At 40.6% G+C, this 17,675-nt stretch overlaps 2 pseudogenes; one reads left to right on the top strand and one right to left on the bottom strand.

The window, feature by feature from the left end:
* Positions 1–1,250: 1,250 nt before the first annotated feature.
* On the bottom strand, positions 1,251–1,951 carry LOC100349180 (general transcription factor IIF subunit 2 pseudogene; annotated as a pseudogene).
* Positions 1,952–12,514: 10,563 nt separating this feature from the next.
* LOC100351191 (cytochrome P450 2C15-like) overlaps positions 12,515–17,675 on the top strand; it is a 36,675-nt pseudogene continuing 31,514 nt past the window's right edge.

A 17,675-nucleotide genomic window follows, 5' to 3' on the forward strand; every position in this document is an offset into this window, starting at 1 on the left:
GAGAAACAAAGCTTTTAAAGATTTATTTATTTATTTATTTGAAAGTCAGAGTTATAGAGATGGGGGAGAGAGAGAATAGGAGGGTGGAGGGAGAAGTAGCGGGACGGAAAGAGAGCAAGAGCAAGAGCGAGAGGGATAGAGAGAGAGAGAGAGAGAGAGAGATCGTTCTTCCACTAAATGGTTTCTTTACAAAAAGCTGTAATGGCTAGGGCTTAGCCAGAAAAGTTAGGAGCTTCATGACCTAAAACTCTATCAAATAATTCATCTTCTAATATCATCTCATTGGAAGTTATGATTTCGTTTCTTTCTATTTATTTATTTATTTTAAAGTCAAGCTACAGAGAAGGAAAGATCGATCTTCCCATCAGCTGGTTCACTCCCTAGATGGCTACCTTGGCCTGCACTTGGGCAGGCAGAAGCCCGGAGCTAGGAACTTCTTCTAGGTCTCTTATGTGGGTAGCATGGGCCTATTACTGGTCCATTTTGGGTGCTTTCCTCAGGCCATTAGCAGGCAGATGGACTGGAAGTAGAGCAGCCAGGCCTTGAACAGGCACCAGTATGGGAAGTCTGCATTGCAGGAGGCAGCTTTACCTGCTCTGCCAAAGGCTGGCTCCAAGAAGTCCTAACTGAGCAAGTTTTTGTTCATTTCTCATATCAATATCATTGAGTACAATGAACTGAGGATGAAAACTGACATTTCACTATAAACTTATATGCTCTCCTTTTATTAATGTGCGTTTGGACATGAAACACGGGCACCTCTCCCTCCATTTTTTTAAACAGATGGTTCTTCAGGAATTTTTGAAGGATGTAACTTTGGCTTTTCATTCTTAACAGTTTCTGTAGCTAACTTTCCCCTCTTGGAATCCACATTACCTCTGCTCCTCAAGAGACAGAGCAAGACAAAGTCTTAATCTAGAAAACAAATTCCTCACTTTACATTTAGAAGGTAATCATAAAGAAAAACCCTTTTAATCCCCTAACCCTATCCTATTCATGGATAGTCTGGTTTGATACAAGTCTATAACTCAATTTCTTTTTTCTCAAAAAACATTTATGAAACTTTGTAAGAATAACCGTTTTAAACAATTGACAAAGAGAAACAACAGTACCAGCCATGTGACTACTACAGGCCCATGCACTCAAGTGTCCAGAATCAAGGCTGAGGCTCAGTGTCACCCTGCAGGGGTTCCACCAACCAGCTCCACAGGCACTGGCTTAATCTTTCCTTACTTCCTCTTATACTGTCCTTATTCTGGCCTGAGCTCCCACATATTTTTGTGGATCTCTTTTACATTCTGAATACCAACTTCTCTCAAGGTTTCCTTCAGGTAACCCACAGGCTGTTTTGTGATGTCCACCAGGTCCCTCAGGTTGGAATACTAGTGCTTCTCAAAGGCTGAAAACAGCCTGGCTAAAACTTGCTGTCATCAGCTCGGGCTCATTTTCCATCTTGTTTCTCCTTTCATAGTCAATGTTGTATTGATGATTAGCAACAGGTTTGTAATTGGTTGTTACAACTGTACCCAGTTGTTGGGTTGGTCTTACTGCTTTGGGGGAGTCCTCTGTTTGCCATCTCTTCAATCTCATGTAATTCTCACTGGCCACATGTTGGCACTCAGCTCTTTATTCCAGCTGCTTCCTGAGACAGCCTCTACAAGGAGCTCTCAGTAAATACTGTTTACCATCCAGCAGTTTCCAGACACACGGATGATCTTGAGGAGCACTGACTACATCTGGTTTCACACCAGAATCATGAATATTTGAGAGATCTTCATCCAAAGAAAAGGACACCACAGTCCTTCCTTGATTCTTGACAATCCACAGTTTATCAACTTCACCTCTTTCAGGAGTTTAGCCCATTGCTGTGGCAAATATTTAGAAACCTTGACCAGACACACTCCAGTGTACTGTTTGCGCCAGTCACATGGAGTTCCCCGTACTTGGCCATGAGTCTTTTGGGGGTGGAAGTGAGTGAACTGGAGCAGCGGCCTCAGGACCTTGGGTGCTGTGGAGCAATTATCCTGAGCAAAAGGCTAGCGTGGTGGAAGCTGGACTGCAAGCAGGTGTTGCTGATCACCTGCCAAGATAATAGGAAACCTGGAACTGAGGAACACTGGAGGTTTCCATATTAAAATATGAATTGTGGGGGGGGAGGACCGTAGTGTAGAAAACCACTAGTTCTTAAATTTGTGTGTATGAAATGCATGAAGTTTTTATTCCTTATATTAAAGTATATTGGTAAAAATAGACAAATAAATTCTGGAACATAATAGACAGAAATAAATCCAGACAAATATATTCAATAATTTTTGAAAAAGAGCAAAGGCAGCTCTAAGTAGAAAGTATAGTGATTTGTGGGCAGAGGCCTCAGAGCAGTGGGTGGGGTAGGGGTAGTTGTGAGAGATGAATAAACAGAGAACAGAGGGTTTTGGGGTAGTGAATTTATTCTGTACGATACCACAATTGTGCACATATCTCAATAACATTGGTCAATTTGATAGAATTAACAAGGCAGGAATGAATGTTATGTAAAATATGAACTCCTGGTGATGTTGGTTCAATGTATGGAAGAAAGCTTACACATGAGAGTTTTTAATTGTAGGAAAGTCTGAGTGTGCGTGTGGAGTGGACATAGTTTTTCTGTGTAACTTAAGCTGTATTGTGGAAATAAATTCTAGAAATGGACAACAAAATTCTTATTCTAACTGACAGTTCTAGGGAAGCTGAGTTTGTATTATTCTACTATTGTTGTGGTTTAACAGTGTTCATCTCCTGAATATTTGAACTGAGATCAGAATTCCGTACGATGGGATGTGAGAATTCACTGAACTGAAGGATGGAAAACTTGGATTCTAAGACAAGTTATTTATTTATTTATATATTTATTTATTTATTCATTTTATATTTGACAGGTAGAGTTCCACACAGTGAGAGAGAGAGACAGAGAGAAAGGTCTTCCTTCCGTTGGTTCACTCCCCAAATGGCCGTTATAGCTGTAGCTGCACTGATCTGAAGCCAGGTGCCGGGTGCTTCCTCCTGATCTCCTATGCGGGTGCAGGGCTCAAGCACTTGAGCCATCCTCCACTGCACTCCCTGGCCACAGCAGAGAGCTGGACTGGAAGAGGAGCAACTGGGGTTAGAACCCGGTGCCCATTGGGGTGCCGGTGCCGCAGGTGGAGGATTAAACAAGAGAGCCATGGCGCCGGCCCCAACAAGTTCTTTTATTGCTGTATTGGTGACACTATATTTCACTGAGGTACCAATTGCTCATCCTTAAACATCAAAACAAATTTGGATTAGCTGATCTCAGAGATCCCTTTTATCTTATGATTATATGACCGTGGGGCTAGTGTTTCGTGGAATACTTAATATGCCATTTGGGATTACTGCATTTTCTAACAGGACCTGAGTTTGAGTCTCAGTGATGCTCTCCATTCCATGTTAATGATAATGCACACCCTGACAGACAGCAGGGAATGACTCATGTTCTTGGGGCCATGCTACGTATGTGCTTGGCTTGCATTGAGTTTCTGGCACTCAGTTTTAGTCTGACCAAGCACCAGTCATTGTGGGGCTTAGAGGAGTGAAACTGCGGATGGGAGGTCCCTCTGTCTCATCTTTCTTTCCCTGTCCATCTCTCTACTTTGTTTTCTTATTTTTTTTTCAATTAATTAATTAATTAATTTTTTTTTGTCATATGCGTTTTTTAAACTTTTATTTAATGAATATAAATTTCCAAAGTACAGCCTATGGATTACAATGGCTTCCCCCCCATAACGTCCCTCCCACCCGCAACCCTCCCCTTTTCCACTCCCTCTCCCCTTCCATTCACATCAAGATTCATTTTCAATTCTCTTTATATACAGAAGATCAGTTTAGCATACATTAAGTAAAGATTTCAACAGTTTTCTCCCACACAGAAACATAAAGTGAAAAATACTGTTTGAGTACTAGTTACAGCATTAAATCACAATGTACAGCACACTAAGGACAAAGATCCTACATGAGGAGTAAGTGCGCAGTGACTCCTGTTGTTGACTTAACAAATCGACAGTCTTGTTTATGGCATCAGTAATCACCCTAGGCTCTTGTCATGAGCTGCCAAGGCTATGGAAGTCCCTTGAGTTCATTGACTCTGATCTTATTTAGACAAGGCCATGGTCAAAGTGGAGGTTCTCTCCTCCCTTCAGAGAAGGGTATTTTTTTTTTTTTTTTGCCAGAGTGTCTTGGCTTTCCATGCCTGAAATACTCTCATGGGCTTTTCAGCCTGATCCGCATGCCTCAAGGGCTGATTCTGAGGCCAGAGTGCTGTTTAGGACATCTGCCATTCTATGGGTCTGCTGTGTATCTCGCTTCCCATGTTGGATCGTTCTCTCCCTTTTTTATTCTATCAGCTAGTATTTGCAGACACTAGTCTTGTTTATGTGATCCCTTTGGTTCTTAGTCCTATCATTATGATCAATTGTGAACAGAAATTGATCACTTGGAATAGTGAGATGGCATTGGTACATGCCACCTCGATGGGATTGAATTGGAATCCCCTGGTATGTTTCTAACTCTACCATTTGAGGTAAGTCAGCTTGAGCATGTCCTGAATTGCACATCTCTTCCCACTCTTATTCCCACTCTTATATTTAACAGCGATCACTTTTCAGTTAAGTTTCAGCACTTAAGAATAATTGTGTATTGATTACAGTATTCAACCCAAAAGTATTAAGTAGAGCAAACAAAAAAAATACTAAGAGGGATAACATATTAAGTTGTTCATCAACAGTCAGGCTGAGGACTGATCAAGTCACCATTTCTCCTAGTGTTCATTTCACTTTAACAGGTTTCCTTTTTGGTGCTCAGTTAGTTGTCACCTATCAAGGAGAACAAATGGTATTTGTCCCTTTGGGATTGGCTTATTTCACTCAACATAATGTTTTCCAAATTCCTAACAGAGATCAGTTTTCAGTTAAAGTTTAAACACCTAAGAATAATTGTGTGTTAATTACAGAGTTCAACCAATGGTACTAGAACAGAAAAATACTAAAATGGATAAAGTATTACATTGTACATCAACCATCAGGATAATAGCTGATCAAGTCACTGTTTCTCATAGTGTCCATGTCACTTCAACAAGTTTCCCCTTTGGTGCTCAGTTAGTTGTCACCGATCAGGGAGAACATATGATATTTGTCCTTTTGGGACTGGCTTAATTCACTCAGCATGATGTTATCCAAATTCCTCCATCTTGTTGCAAATGACCGGGTTTCATTGTCTTTGACTGCTGTATAGTATAATATAGAGTACATGTCCCATAATTTCTTTATCCAGTCTACTGTTGATGGGCATTTGGGTTGGTTCCAGGTATTAGCTATTGTGAATTGAGCTGCAATAAACCTTAAGGTGCAGACAGCTTTTTTGTTTGCCAATTTAATTTCCTTTGGGTAAATTCCAAGGAGTGGGATGGCTGTGTTGAATGGTAGAGTTATATTCAGGTTTCTAAGGAATCTCCAGACTGACTTCCATAGTGGCTTAACCAAGTTGCATTCCCACCAACAGTGGGTTAGTGTCCCTTTTTTCCCACATCCTCTCCAGCATCTATTGTTGATAGATTTCCAAATGTGAGTCATTCTAACTGGGGTGAGGTGGAACCTCATTGTGGTTTTAATTTGCATTTCCGATGCTAATGATCTTGAACATTTTTTCATGTGTCTGTTGGCCATTTGGATTTCCTCTTTTGAAAAATGGCTATTGAGGTCCTTGGCCCATCTCTTAAGTGGGTTGTTTGTTTTGATGTTGTGGAGTTTCTTGATCTCTTTGTTGATTCTGGTTATTAACCCTTTATCTGTTGCATAGTTTGCAAATATTTTTTCCCATTCCCTTTTTCCGGCTTAGGAATTAAGGTGATGCTGGCTTCATAGAAAGAATTTGGGAGGACTCCCTCTTTTTTGATTGTTCTGAATAGTTTGAGAAGAATTGGAGTCAGTTCTTCTTTAAGTGTCTGGTAGAATTCAGCAGTGAATCCATCTGGTCCTGGGCTTTTCTTTGTTGGGAGGGCCTTTATTACTGTTTTAATTTCTGTCTCCATTATGGGTCTGTTTAGGTTATCGATGTCTTACTGGTTCAATTTAGGTAGGTTGCATATGTCCAGGAATGTATCCATTTCTGATAGGTTTCCCTGTTTGCTGGCATACAAGTCCTTGTAGTAATTTCTGATGATTCTTTTTATTTCTGTGGTGTCTGTTGTTATGTTTCCTTTTTCATCTCTGATTTTATTGATTTGGGTCTTTTCTCTTCTTTTTTTAGTTAGTTGGGCCAATGGGGTGTCAATTTTGTTTATTTTTTCAAAAAACCAGCTCCTCGTTTGGCTGATTTTTTGTAATGTTTTTTGGATTCAATCCTGTTGATTTCTTCTCTGATTTTAATTATTTCTCTTCTCCTACTAGATTTGGGTCTGGTTTGCTGTAGGTTTTCTAGATCCTTGAGGTGAATTGAAAGCTCATCTATTTCTTGCCTTTCCAATTTCTTGATGTAGGCACCTATTGATATAAACTTTCCTCTTAAAACTGCTTTTGCTGTATCCCATAAGTTTGGTATGTTGTGCTGGTATCCTCATTTACTTCCAGAAAGATTTTGATTTCTCTTTTAATTTCTTCTATGACCCATTGTTCATTCAGGAGCATGTTGTTCAATCTCCATGTGTTTGCGTATGCTCTAGGGATTCCTGAGTTGCTAATTTCCAGCTTCATTCTGCTGTGGTCTGAGAAGCTGCATGGTATGATTCTAATTCTTTTGAATTTGCTGAGACTTGCTTTATGACCTAGTATGTGGCCAATCCTAGAGAAGGTTCCATGTACTGCTGAGAAGAATGTAAAGTCTTTAGATACAGGATTGAAAGTTCTGTAGATATCTGTTAGATCCATTTGGGCAATAGTGTCGATTAAATCTGCTGTTTCCTTGTTGATCTTCTGTCCAGATGATTTGTCTATTTCTGAGAGCGGAGTATTGAAGTCCCCCAGTACTATTGTATTGGGGTCTATGTCTCCCTTTAAGTCCCTTAACAAATCTTTTAGATAAACCGGTGCCCTGTAGTTAGGTGCATATACATTGATAATTGTTATATCTTCCTGTTGAATTGATCCCTTAATCATTATATAGTGTCCCTCTTTGTCTCTCTTAACAGTTTTTGTGGTAGTTTAGGTTGTCCAATATTAATATGGCTACGCCCGCTCTTTTTTCATTTCTGTTGGCATGGTATATCTTTTTCCAGCCTTTCACTTTCAGTCTCTATGCATCTTTGTTGGAAAGATGTGTTTCTTGTAAGCAGCAAATAGATGGGTTTTGTTCCTTAACCCAATCAGCCAATCTGTGTCTTTTAACGGGACAGTTCCGGCCATTAATGTTTAATGTGACTAATGATAAGTGGTAAATTTGCCCTGCCATTTGACAAAGATAAGTTCTAATATATGCTTTGAATTCCCTGTGATCTTTTGCTGTGAGCTTTCCTTCCTTTACCTTCTTTCATATTGATGACCGTGTTTCTGTGTTTCTGTATGTAACACATCTTTAAGCATCTTTTGCAGGGCTGGACGAGTGGCAACAAATTCTTTCAATTTCTGTTTGCTATGAAAAGTCTTTATTTCACCTTCATTCACAAATGATAGCTTTGCATGATATAATATTCTGGGCTGGCAGTTTTTCTCTCTTAGTACCTGGGCTATATCTCGCCATTCCCTCCTAGCTTGTAGAGTTTCTGATGAGAAGTCAGCTGTGAGTCTGATTGGAGATCCTCTGAGAGTAATCTGACGTTTCTCTCTTGCACATTTTAGGATCTTTTCTTATGTTTCACTGTGGAGAGTTTAATTACAAGGTGTCGTGGTGAGGATCTCTTTTGGTCATGTTTATTAGGGGTTCTATGAGCTTCCTGTACTAGGATGTCTCTGTCCTTCTCCAAACCTGGGAAATTTTCTGCTAATATCTCACTAAAAAGGCCTTCTAATCCTTTCTCCCTCTCCATGCCTTCAGGAACTCCTAGAACCCGAATGTTGAGTTTTTTAATAGTATCCTGAAGATTCCCAACAATACGTTTTAGATTTCTAATTTCCTCTTCTTTTCTTTGGTCTGACTGTATCCTTTCCTGTTCGCTGTCTTCTAAGCCCGATATTCTCTCTTCTGCTTCACCCATTGTGTTTGTAAGGCTCTCTAATGTGTTTTTCATTTGATCTATTGAATTCTTCACTTCATTATGTTTTCTTGTCACTATCACAGTTTCCTGCTGTACTAGTTGTTTTGTTTCATTTTGATTCCTCCTTAATATTTCATTTTCACGCGAGAGATGTTCTATCTTGTCCATTAAGGATTTCTGTAGTTCAAGAATTTGTTTTTGAGAACTTCTTAATATTCTTATCAATTTTTTGAGAGCTGCATTTCTTCCATCTCATCATCTTCATAATCTTGAATTCGAGTGTCTTTTTCATTTGGGGGCGTCATGGTGACTTCCTTGTTTTTATTACCTCGGTTTTTGTGTTTGTTATTTGGCATATTGGAGATATTTGGTTTATTCACTGTGGTGCTTTTTCTTGTTATACTATGACTCTAGATTAAGTGGGCTGTCTGTTTTTGATGGAGCCTTAGATGCTTGATATAGGTGTGGCCTGAGAGCTCTGTTTGGTGTGCCAAAGGTGACACTCCCAGGTTAGGCATGGTAGATCTCTCTCTCTCTCTCTCTTTCTTTCTTTTTTTGATTCAAAAGGGAAGTAATTCCGCACAGCTGAATGAAGTTGGAGGTAGTTAGCAGGCAAATGATATACCCACAGGAGCCAGAGATCAGAAGCTCTTTCCCAAGGACCAAACAGGGAATCTGTTCTGCCCTCAGAGTGGGCTCAAATTCTCCTTCAGTCTCCCACTGGGTTGCCAAAGTTACGGAATTGTAGCGTCTCTGGAGAGTGCTCACATGAATTCCGTGAGTTCTCTCCCCCACCATCTCTTTTTTCACAGTCTCAGTTCAGTAGCACCACAAATTCACTAGGTCCTTATCTCCTGGTAATTCACGCTGTCCAGAGTCAGGTTTTTCTGCTAGGCTCAGGGCCGGTGCCAATCTGAGGTCGCTCTGCTTATGACTTATGTCCAAGATGGTGCCTGCTCTTTGTCTTGCTCACCTTTGAGAGGTGAGCAGAGAGAGAGAAACCCGTGTCCATATCGGTCACTTTTTTTTTTCTCTCTCTCTCTTCTAGTTAGCCTGGTGAACCCCCCCCCCGGGGTCGTTCCCTCTAGTCTCCTCTTTTCGCTTGCCTGCCGGTGTCTCGGGCTATTGCGGTTCGGGTTACCTTGCGTTCCAGTGCTGGTGTGTTGAGTCTGCCACTGGTGTCCGGAACTGTGGGCTCCCATGCTCTCCATGCAGGTCCACTGTGAATCACTCGTTCTGGAATTGTTTCTTCTGCTGTTTCTTCCCCTACTCTTCCTTGAACCTGCAGTATCTCCACTTTTATTAAACTGTCTCTCCCCGGACTATCAGTGTGTTCCCTTCCGATTCCGCCATCTTGCCTGCCCCTCCCAATTAATTTATTTATTTCAAAGTAAGAGTTAACACTGAGAGAGAAAGAGAGGCAGAGAGAGAGAGGTCTTCCGTTGGCTGTTTTCCCTCCTCAGATGGCCGCAATGGCTAGAGCTTTGTGATCCAAAGGCAGGAGCCATGAGCTTCTTCTGGGTCTCCCACACAGGTGCAGGAATACAAAGACTTGGACCATCTTCCACACCTTTCCCAGGCCATCGCTGAGAGCAGGATTGGAACTGGAGCAGATGGGATTCAAACCTGTTGCCTACATGGGTTGCTGGTACTGTAGGCATTGATTTACCCACTATGCCACATATAGGCCTCCCATCTCTCTACTTTTTGAGGAAGATTATCCAGGATTTTTATAAACACTATGTGTATATGAAAAGTTCAGGCAGGACGTCAGCTCATGTGAAAGGAGGAGATACAGAGCAGGGTCATTTATCTTCAAAGAGTAATGTGATTGCTGTAAAGAGAGTGACAGAGCTCATTGAACCCAAAACAAATTGGTGTGGTTCTGTTAAGAGTTTAGAACTATGTGAATTAGGCAGAAGATTTCTTCTCTTTGCCCTGGATGTAGCATTCACCAAGAAGTGGAATTGTTCATGTTCTGAACTTTTTTCACCCTGATTTTAATCAATTGTTGTGGTAATCATTAAATAAATCATGTTTGTTTTTCAAGTGACTGATTAGAGTGAGTCATGCAATAGAGAATCACAGCACACTCTGAAAATGTTCCTGAACCCAAGTGAAAGGAAAGTCTTGCTTGAGGAAGAGAGCAAGACATGGGACACATGGGGTCAGTTCAGAAGCCTAACATCAGCAGTTTGTGTGTCTTTGGCCTTGGGACTGAGTCCCCAAGGCCAAGTTTCCTCATCCCTCAAATTGAATGATTTTACCTTAGGCAAAGGGAACAGAATCCAAAGAATGTGTAGGGTGTGAACCTCTCCATATTTTTTCTGGAATCAACCCATATGCTCCTCAACAGTAGACTGGATAAAGAAATTATGGGACATGTACTGTACAGAATACTATACAACAGTAAAAAAAAAAAAAAAAAAAAAAAAAAAAAAAAAAAAAAAAACAATGAAATCCACTCATTACTTCTCATTTCACTCTGAAAGCAGAATTCTGGGAGAGGGAAGCTCCCTCCTGGCCCCACTCCTTTCCCCATCATTGGAAATATTCTCCTGATAGATGTTAAGGATATCAGCAAATCCCCAACTAAGGCAAATATTCATTATGCTCCTCCTGTGGCATGCAAAGGGCAAATAGATTGACTCTTTTGAAAATAAAATCTATTCCCAGATGCAGACTCTTATAACAAATGTTTATAAATCAATATGCTCTCTGTAAGCTTTGATGCTTCTTCTACCAATTTCAGGAGATGAGTGGAGAAATATAGGTCCCATAGATAGAATCAAAATAATTAAGTGACAAAAATCAGGAGTACTGAGGATCTTCTTTGATTTTCAGGCTTTTGCCTGCAGGTCACTGACAAGTGAAGAGCTTCTGATAGAAATTTCATTCAATAAATCATCTATTGTATTATACACGTGGTTTCTTTTTTCAGAATATCCATGGAAATTGAACATCTCTGCAGAATCAATAAAAACTTGTATCAAGCTATGGGTTCTGGAGTAGTCTAGGTGAATGAAAAAAAGAAGTAAACATTCAGTGGCCACCTGGTGGCATCAGAATTCTTTTAGATTCTGTGAAACCCTGCTGTGTGGCCCAGAATGCTACAGGATGGAAGAAGCTGCTCCTCCCTGAGATGCTTCTTGAGATGTCTTGGCCCTGCCTCTGCTGATTCTCCTTCTCCTCTCCTTCTGATTCTCCTCCTCCTCTTCCTCTTCCTCCTCCTGCTTCTCCTTCTGCTACTGCTTCTGTGTCTGCTTCTCATTCTCCTTGCTCTTTCTCTTCTTCCTCTTCCTTCTCCTCCTCTTCTTCTCCTCCTTCTTTTTCTTCTTCTTCTAGCTTTATTTTATTTAATCAAAAGCAGAGTGATACAGAGGGACAGACAGAATAAGAGATCTCCTGGCCAGTCTTGTAGAATAACATTTAAGCCAGGAAATCTGACATGAGCATCCCATATGCAGCCAGTTCAATACCAGGTTGCTCTACTTTTCATCCAGCTTCCTGCTATGTACCTGGGAAAGCAGCAGAGGATGAGGCAATTCCTTGGGCCCCTGCACCCTTGAAGGAGATCCACTTGAAGCTCCTGGTTCTGGCATCAGCCTGGCCCAGCCCTGGTCATTGTTCTCATTTGGGGAGTGAACCAGTAGATGGAGGATCTGTCCCTCTCTGTCTCTCCTCCTTTCTCTGTAACTCTGCCTTTTAACTAAACAAACATAAAAGAGATCCCATCTGCTGTTTGACTGCACAAAGGACTCCAATGATCAGCGCTGAGCTGGGCCAATCAGGAGCCAGAAACTCTTCCTTGGTCTCCCGTGAGGGTGACAGATTATTTTTTTCAAGACTATTTTATATATTTGAAAGGCAAAATAACAGAAAGAGAGACACAGAGGGAAAGACAGCTTGCTCGTTCTCTGTCTTATTAATACCAGAAGATTTCATACTGGGCTGAACATTAGATTTACTTGGGTTGGCTTTTAAGAATATACATCACTAGTGTCATCACGGGCCTACTGAGTCAGGATCCTTATGAGAAGGGCTTGCCATGTGATCCTGAATTCAGCCAGGTATTGATTTCAAGCCACAGAGATTGAATAAGCAGCAAATAGCTTCTAATTTCTGGTGAAAGGAAACTGGAAATAAATTTGGAATACTAGACCCCAATTACTTTTTCTATGAAACACTGCAAACTTGTTGAGTGTGTTGCTTAAGAATTAACTGGCAATTGCATACCAACTACCTGAGCTATTGTACAGAACATCACAGGTCATTCATGAGTGGCAACCATAATAATTACTATTTAATATAAACAGAAATATTTGAATCCATGGCAGAATAAAGAGATAACATAGACAATGCTAATTTCTGTCTGAATCAGACACACTCTGTGGATGACATGTACTTTATTTGGTGATATTTGTTTCTCTTCCCAGTTCTCAGAATGCTATGGCCCCGTGTTCACTGTGTATCAGGGCATGAGGCCCACTGTGGTGCTGCATGGATACGAGTCAGTGAAGGAGGCCCTGGTTGGTCTTGGAGAGGAGTTTGCTGGAAGAGGCAGTTTTCCTATAGGTGAAAAAGTTATTAAAGGACTAGGTAAGTGTGTGTGTGTGTGTGTGTGTGTGTGCGCGCGCGTGTGTGTTAAACAGTGGTAATGAGATAGAGAGGTTAGAAAACAGAACTTGACAAGCAACTCAGACAGAAGTTGGCCATCTGTGTGGCTGCCTCATGTCAGCTTCTTCCTACTTGCTGGGATTTCCCTCCCTCCAAGTTTCTGTTTCTCATTCTGGCAAGAAATGTTTTAAGCAATGGAAAGACATGGAAGGAGATGTGGCGCTTCTCACTCATGACCCTGCAGAATTTCGGGATGGGGAAGAGGAGCATTGAGGACCGAGTTCAAGAGGAGGCCCGCTGCCTGGTGGAGGAGCTGAGAAAAACCAGCGGTGGGTGACCCTTACCCCACGTCGCTGACCTCACACTGCTTCCCCGAATATTCTGGCCTGGGAAACCTTGCAGGGTGGGTGGAGCCTTCATCCTGAGGCCTGGTTGCTGCTCCCATGGTGGGAGGGGAGGTTTGAAACAGAGAAGTGGGGAGTTTGTGCGGATCTGTGCTCTGTGTACAGCATGGTTCTGCATCTGGTGTGGGTATAAAAGTTCATTTAATACTCTTCTGTCCCAAATCAGTTTCAGTAATTTCCTATCAGAAATCATGGATATAAGTTTTGAGTGTATTTTCTGAAAGAACTGAAGAGCAATATTTTCCCCATAGCCTGAATGCTGTTATCTATTGTAGAACATTCCATGGTGGAAACTTGGCAAATGCATAGGTGGCAATGACCCATCAGCCTCTTATGGGGCAAGAAATGACCCTCGCTGGCGTTCACATCTGCATGCTCAGCTTCACTGACCTGTCTGAGGTTTACCCAGGCCCAGGCCTAGTGCTGGACACCAGTGGTGCTACGTGCAGTTTTGTCTCCCTAGGCAATTCCTAACAAGGTTTCTGTCACTTGCTATTCTCTGCCATCACACTTTTTATAAAAATTGCTGTCCATTGTTGAGTCTATTTCCTCTATTGATTTATCTCTCTTAAGTAAATATACCCTGTATTATGTATATGCCTAGTTATGCAAAATAAACATTATTCCATAAAATGATTTTTTAACAATATTTCAACTGTTAGAAATAGTAGTTTGATTGTGGCATTTCCACTGTACCATCTAAAATGAAAACCTTTCTTGTATTTTCATTTGTTTCTCTGTAAAATGAGAGACTGGCTTAACTTACAGGTAACTTTTAAATTTTATATAACATCTTTCGTAGTTTGGTATAGTTGTACAGAACAATATATTAGAATCCACCAAAGGACAGCTTTGCTCCAGTATATTAAATACGGAAAGCAATTAGAGATATTGGCTGTTCACTTCTCAAGAAAGGAAATTCATTGTTTACTTTTAACATTGAAGCTCATGATAAAGAAGATTCCAAATATTTATTAGCTTCTTCAATCTGGGATATATGTTTGAAATAAAAAAATGAAAAATTCTCACTTTACTCCTTCAGGCAGGCAAATGCATCCTAAACTTATTGTTTCTTACTTATTTTTCAAAGTTTTCTTTAAAGTGAAAGTCAAAGATTGAGATACACACACACACACAGGAACACACTGAGAGAGAGAGAGGGAGAGAGATCTAATCTACTAGTTCACTTCCCAGAATGCCACATGCCAGGCCTGTAATAGAGCCAGAAGTGCATACTCGACTAGGTCTCCCACTTGAGTGGCATGAACTCAGCTACTTGAGCCATCACCTGCTGCCTCCAGGGGTCTGAATTGTCAGGAAGTGGAGTTAGGAGTGGGGCCTAGTGTTGAACCCAGCACCTTATCTAGAATGCAGTTCATCTTAGATGGTATCATAAGCACTAGGCCAATGACTTGCTTCATTTTTTGTAAAGAATTATTTTATTTATTTGAAAGACAGAGTTACAGAGAGAGGTACAGACACAGAGAGAGGTCTTCCATCTGCTGGTACACTCTCCAGATGGCCAGGAGCCAGGAGCTTCTTCTGGGTCTCCCACGTGGGTACAGGGGCCCAGGACTTGGGCCATCTTCTACTGCTTTCCCAGGCCATAGCAGAGAGCTGGATCAGAAGAGGAGCAGATGGGACTAGAACAGATGAACATATGGGATGCCGGTGCTTCGGGCCAGAGTTTTAACCTGCTGAGCCACAATGCCGGCTCCAACTTGCTTCATTTTTTTTTTTTTTCATTTTTGTTTTTTCTCATATTGCATGGATGCCTTTAGCTTTTAAAATTTTTTTTTTTTTAATTCGTGAATTTACCCACAATTTGTCTTTATAGTTCCTCAATACTGGTTCAGCACAGCATTTTCATTATTTGTGACTGTTATTTTATCTATTCTAAGTTTTCTGGCCCACACTATTTTCTGCTCACTATTTCAGTGCTTTGTTCTCTACAGACATTGCACATATAAGTGATCTAGTCTGAAAATTTGAATTATTAAGTTTAAAATGGTTTGCATTTTCCTTCCCAAATAGCAGATCTCTTGTTATAAAAATGCACACATAAAAACAGTGAATGTGAACTGAGTATTGGAAATAGCATTTTTTAGCGAGCTAGGTTGTCATGGTCAACTCAGGATTATAGTAAAGTGATATTTGATTTTATGTGTGCCATTTATTTACTGTCACTGGAATTTGTAGATATGATATTGCTTAAAATTTCTAAATTACCATAGACAAAAATAAAGTGCTTTATCTGCATATTTTAATGGTGTTTTAAAATTGTTTTCAATTCTTCAGCCTCACCCTGTGATCTCACCTTTATCCTGGGCTGTGCTCCCTCAATGTGATCTGCTCTGTTATTTTCCATAATCGCTTTGATTATAAAGATGAAGAGTTTCTTAAACTGATGGAAAGATTAAATGAAAATATTACGATTCTGAGCTCTCCATGGTTGCAGGTGAGAGTGAGATCTTTTGTTCCTGAGAAACCCTTTAAGTTCCTTTATCTGACAAGTGTAAGGTTCCACATGGACCAAGCTGTGAAGAGATTGTTCAGACAGCACAGGCCCCACAGAGCTGATGTCACTAAACACTGTGAAAGATGATAGAAACTTTTATTCACACACAGGAAACGAGTGTCCAAATACTGGACTGCTGTTTGTGCTCATTACCTTCTTGTCCTGTGATTTTTCCACTGAACACCAAGCCTTGGTTTTATAAAGCCCACTTTGATGACTAGACAAAGAAAGTCTTTGTCAATCAGTGGACATCCAGGCTGTTTTATTCTTAAAATATTCATTTATTGGAAAGGCAGGAACACAGAGACAGGGAGAAATGAAACACAGATCTTCCATCTGCTGGTTCACTTTCTGAATGTCCCTAACAACCAGGGCTAAGCCAGGCAGCTGCCAGGAGCTGGACCTAAATACTTGATCTAAGTACTTGAGCCATCACAGACCCAGTAGCAGGAAGTTGCATAGCTGGGACTTGAGGGAGCACACAATATACGACGCTGGCATTCCAGCTTTACCTGCTGGACGACAATACTCTGATTGCCTTTTATATTTCAAGTTTATAACAACGATTTATGTAAAAAATAAGACTCATACATGTTTTGTGTAAAAATAAGAATCATTTTTTAAAATTTTTATTTAGTAAATATAATTTCCAAAGTACAGTTTATGGATTACAATGGCTTTTCACCCCCACAATCTCCCTCCCACCCGCACCCCTCCCATCTCCCGCTCCCTCTCTCATTCCATTCACATCAAGATTCATTTTCAATTATCTTTATATACAGAAGATTGATTTAGTATGTATTAAGTAAAGATTTCACTTTATGTTTCTGTGTGGGAGCAAACTGTTGAAATCTTTACTTAATGTATGCTAAACTGATCTTCTGTATATAAAGAGAATTGAAAATGAATCTTGATGTGAATGGAAGGGGAGAGGGAGTGGGAAAGGGGAGAGTTGTGGGTAGGAGGGACGTTATGGGGGGGAAGCCATTGTAATCCATAAGCTGTACTTTGGAAATTTATATTCATTAAATAAAAGTTAAAAAAAAAGTAAAGATTTCATCAGTTTGCACCCACACAGAACATAAAGTTTAAAATACTGTTTGAGTACTAGTTATAGCATTAATTCACATTGGACAACAAATTAAGGACAGAGATCCCACATGAGGAGTAAGTACACAGTGACTCCTCTTGTTGACTTAACATTTTTACACTCTTGTTTATGGTGTCAGAAAACTCCCCAGGCTCTAGTCATGAGTTTCCAAGGCTATGGAAGCCTCTTGAGTTCGCTGACTTTGGTCTTATTTAGACAAGGTCATAGTGAAAGTGGAAGTTCTCTCCTCCCTTCAGAGAAGGCTATGTCCTTCTTTGATGGCCCGTTCTTTCTACTGGGATCTCACTCACAGAGATCTTTCATTTAGGTCCTCTTTTTTTTTTTTTTTTTCTTTTGCCAGAATGTCTTGGCTTTCCATGCCTAAAATACTCTCATGGGCTCTTCAGCCAGATCCGAATGCCTTAAGGACTGAATCCAAGGCCAGAGTGCTGTTTAGGACATCTGCCATTCTATGAATCTCCTGTGTATCCCGCTTCCCATGTTGGATCATTCTCTCCCTTTTTGAGTCTATCAGTTAGTATTAGCAGACGCTAGTCTTGTTTGTGTGATCCCTTTGACTCTTAGACCTATCATTATGATCAATTGTGAACTGAAATTGATCACTTGGACAAGTGAGATAGCATTGGTACATGCCGCCTTGATGGGATTGTATTGGAATCCCCTGGCACATTTCTAACTCCACCACTTGGGGCAAGTCAGCTTGAGCATATCCAAATTGTATATCTCCTCCCTCCCTTATTCCCACTCTTATATTTAACAGGGATCACTTTTCAGTTAAATTTAAACACCTAAGAATAATTGTGTTTAATTCCAGAGTTCAACCAATAGTATTAACTAGAACAACAACAA

This window comes from Oryctolagus cuniculus, chromosome 15, assembly GCF_964237555.1.
Source record: "Oryctolagus cuniculus chromosome 15, mOryCun1.1, whole genome shotgun sequence".
NCBI lineage: Eukaryota > Metazoa > Chordata > Mammalia > Lagomorpha > Leporidae > Oryctolagus > Oryctolagus cuniculus.